The sequence below is a fragment of the Muntiacus reevesi genome, chromosome 8 (genome assembly GCF_963930625.1).
Source record: "Muntiacus reevesi chromosome 8, mMunRee1.1, whole genome shotgun sequence".
Taxonomy (NCBI): domain Eukaryota; kingdom Metazoa; phylum Chordata; class Mammalia; order Artiodactyla; family Cervidae; genus Muntiacus; species Muntiacus reevesi.
The window spans coordinates 80,130,854-80,135,237 of record NC_089256.1 but is presented as its reverse complement, the minus strand read 5'-3'; the positions used below and the strand labels follow the sequence as shown (position 1 = coordinate 80,135,237).

Below are 4,384 nucleotides of genomic sequence, written 5' to 3'. Positions count from 1 at the left end.
ATGTGTGTTTTCTTTATTTTCCTTAAATATTATGAAATTTTATCAATTTCATTTTTATTTGTAAGAACCAGTTGCTTTTAAAAATAGTTGCTTTTTTGAACAAATTTAAGTCAGTTCTAATGAGGTAGAAAAACCTAGAGCCTATTATACAGAGAAAAGTAAGTCATAAAGAGAAAAATATTGTATACTTATGCATATATATGGAATTTGGAAAGATGGTACTGATAAAATTATTTGCAGGGCAACAATGGAGAGACAGACATAGAGAACAGACATATGGACATAGTCTGGGAGGGGAAGGAAAGGCTGGGATATATGGAGAGAGTAACATGGAAGCATACGTTATCATATGTAAAATAGATAGCCAATGGGAATTTGTTGTATGACTCGGTGAACTCAAACCAAAGCTCTGTATCAACCTAGAGGTGAGGGATGGGGAGGGAGGTGGGAGGTAATTTTAAGAGGGAGGGATCATAGTTATACTTATGGCTGGTTCATGTTCATGTTTGACAGAAACCAACACAATACTTTAAAGCAATTATTATTCAATTAAATTTTAAAAAATATAGGATTAAAAAGAAAAAAAGAAAAAAATGCCATTTTATATATATATATATATATAAATTATTTATATTGTCATTAATTCTAAGCAAATAGATTTTAATTTAACTCTTAAGCTATAAGCTTAGGTAATGGATTTTGGATTTCTTTTTTTAATATGAAAATGCAAAAGCAAGAGTTTCATCCATATATTGCTTTGGTTGATATGATATTTTATTACAATGTAATCAAAGCATTTTCATCCTTACACAGGGACCCTGCTAATTTTCTCTGTATCATTCCAATTTGTGCCAAAGAAAGCACAAAGTATCTTCTAATTTAACTTGTCAGTTCTTTGACATAGGCATGTTTAGATGAGTTTGCTTACTTTATACATATTTATGGAGTTTTCCAATATTTTTAGTTACTGTTTTTTGTTATTGGGAAATAATTAATTTTCTTTGGGGAGAAAGTTCACATTGTATATAGTTTCAATCTATTTTAATTTGTTGAGAGTTGCTTTACAGCCAGTATATGTTCTAGCATAATAAATACCCCTTGTGTTCTTTCAGAGTGTAGTCTACCTTTGCTGACTATAGTAATATACATATGTCAATTAAAGTAACTGATATTCTTTAAATCTTCTATATTTACTAAGTAATTATGCTTACTTATTCTATCAGTTACTTAAAAAGAGGTGTTGAAATCTCCAACTGTTATTTTGGATTTGTTGTTCCTAATTTCACTTGTGTCAATTTTGCTCATGTGTTTCGAAGCTATGTTTAAATGTATACACATTTAGGACTATTATATTTTCTTGATTAATTGACTCATTCATTAATGAAATATCTTTCTTTATCCCTGGGAATATTCATTGTTGTAAGATAACTTTTACTCATGTTACCACTTTAGCGTTTGATTATTATCTTCACGGAATTATTTTTCCCATCTATATTACTTTTAATGTGCTCATCTGTTTTCACAAGAAAGTAAAGTCTTATCCTGTTTAGCATGAAACAGTTTGTTATTTTAAAAAACAAAAAAACTAGTAGTTTAATGGAATGCTCTGAATGTAATAATACTAAGTATCACTATCTAAGATTTATAAATTATAAGCACACTTGGGGATAAATTGGAAGTATTCTGGTATATTCTCCATAATCCAAAGCTAATGGACAAATTGTGTTTTGTAAAAGTAGGAAATTAAAAAGAAAAATCTGGGAAATTCAGTTAGTGTTATAGGTAGACCTAAGATGTTCTACCATTGATTTGAAATAAGTTTTAATTATGCTTTTGCTGGATCTTAGTCAAATTCTCAGGAAAAAGGACAGTTGATTTGTTTAGCTCTGATATACATTCCAGGGCTCCCCTGGTGGCTTGGATTATAGAGATTGCAATGCAGAAAACCCGGGTTTGATCCCTGGGTTAGGAAGATCCACTGGAGAAGGGAGTGGCTATCCACTCCTGGCAGCGGAACCTGGTGGGCTAGAGTCCATGGGGTTGCAAAGAATCGGTCACGAATGAGCAACTAAACAAGAATGCACACATACATTCCCAGTCCAGTTATCTATATTTGGGGAAGGAAAGAAGAAGTTTACATAACAAAAACCGATTACCAGTGTTAGCAGTTTGCTTAGTAGAGAGACTGTAGCAACACTCAAAATGCCACCTTCTACACCATCTAAAAGGAAAGATCCTATTCAGATATCCTGCAGGGATTGATAATCATATTTACCACTTTTTTGCAAGTTACATTTGAATCATTTAGTATTTGTTTGTTCTCATAAAACGTATAGATTCATTGAAAATAGTAAATTGCCTTTGTTCCACTTACTTAGTTCTCTAAAATATTATTTTCTTCACCTCCTACTATTCCACATGTGTGTTGGATATCAGTGTTATCAATATATATATTTTTTATATCCATAAACACCTCATTTCTGATTTTTCTCCTGAGACAACTCATCTGGCATGATTTGTCCTTCTGCTAGGATCAGCCCTGGTGGATCCCTGGGAATACTGTACAACTACAATTCAGTAATTTCCTTGATCTCCCATCCTCAGAATTCTCTTCAATGTCATTGAGAGCACATTGTAGAACAAATATATTTTTTTCCTATAGCATGCTACAAACTGAAGTGAATATTTAAATAGCCTTCATAGCTGGGTAATTTTAGTTTAAGTTTTAAAATCTTTAATTCCTGACTGGGATAAGAATTCTGAGACAAAATAACTTTCAGCAATGATATTGAAGGTATCTCTTTCTTGGACTGTAATTTATCTTTGATGATTTTTTTCTGAAGTAGCAATCATTTTATCATTATTATATACAGTTTTTAACACTTTGGAGACACTGTAATGAAAGACAACATATTTAGATAAAACATTAAATTAAAAAATCTAGCAAAGAAAGATGACATTCAAATTGTAAGAGTTACAGAAGAACTGAGGAGTCGGGTGGAGAGGGAGGTGGGAGGGGGGATCGGGATGGGGAATACGTGTAACTCTATGGCTGATTCGTGTCAATGTATGACAGAACCCACTGAAATGTTGTGAAGTGATTGGCCTCCAACTAATAAAATAATATTAAAAATAAATAAATAAATAAAGAGAAACTGAAAAAAAGTAAAAAAAAAAAAAAAAGAAAGAAATGGGGAAATGAAGAACGAAGAAAAGGTAAAAAGGATCTTCACATAGTTGTAGATTTCAAAGAAGCAGAGCTGATGAAGGTGACTTCTTTATCTTCATTCCCAAATATTGTCCCTTTTCCTCCTTTATTTTTGGGCTAATTTAATGAATAACCATATTAATTTTTCCTCTCTAAATAAACCAGTTTTCAGTGTCTACATAATGACCAGTTCAATTCAAACTATCATCATCCTGCACCCAAATAATGACATATTCTCCTAAGTATAATTTTTCCAACACTGTTATCCCCTCCAGTTAACTCTGGATTAAAACTCTTCTTATTCTAAATTACAAGTATTAGTTCATGATACTTCAGGACACTTCCGTGCCCTTAATATATAGCTTTAGTTTCATGGAACACTTCTGTTGTTTAGTTGCTCAGTGCTGTCTGACTCTTTGTGACCCCATGGACTGTAGCATGCCAGGCTACACCTGTCCTTCACCATCTCTCAGAGCTTGCTCAAACTCATATCCATTGAGTCGGTGATGCCATCTCATCCTCTGTCATTCCCTTCTCCTCCTGCCTGCAATCTTTCCCAGCATCAGGGTCTTTTCTAATGAGTCAGCTCTAATTATTTTCTAACTATGTAACAATTTTGGAGATCATTTCTACCTTTGCTTATTTAATTAGGCAAATAAAATTTTCAGAATAAAAAAAATTGGATAAAATGAACTCTGAATTTCATACTTGAGATTTTCCATATTTGTAAATATTGTATATATAAATGAGATTTCTAGTAAGGACCCAGAGAACCTCATCAATTTAAAATCCAGATCAGAACTTAATCAGTTTGCAAGATAATTTCCCCTGCTTCTTCCTGGACTTTCCAACAATCTTATATATGAAATCAAATAATTTTTGTCCTATTTTGTACCTAGGAGTAAAGAGATTGTATCTTATAACCCCTTCTATACTTTGAGCACTTGATTTTGCAATAAATTATTTAGTGACCTACTGTTAACAGACTATAAGATTTCTCATTGCTTATGCTTTTTCTCCCCCTCTCCACTTCCTAAATATTTTTATTTGCATTTGTACATCTGTTGGACATTTGAAAAAGAAATATAAATGAACAATAAATCCCATCACTACTGAAGAATATAACTAAATGCAAAGGTATCTAGAGTTCTTGGATTTTTTTTCTTCATATTCATT

The 4,384-nt window shown here is 32.1% G+C and overlaps 1 non-coding gene across 1 annotated transcript; it reads right to left on the bottom strand.

The window, feature by feature from the left end:
- Positions 1-768: 768 nt before the first annotated feature.
- On the bottom strand, positions 769-872 carry LOC136173856 (U6 spliceosomal RNA). The gene has a single exon (XR_010664331.1). It is a non-coding gene; the product is annotated as a U6 spliceosomal RNA (small nuclear RNA).
- Between the last annotated feature and the right edge of the window lie 3,512 nt (positions 873-4,384).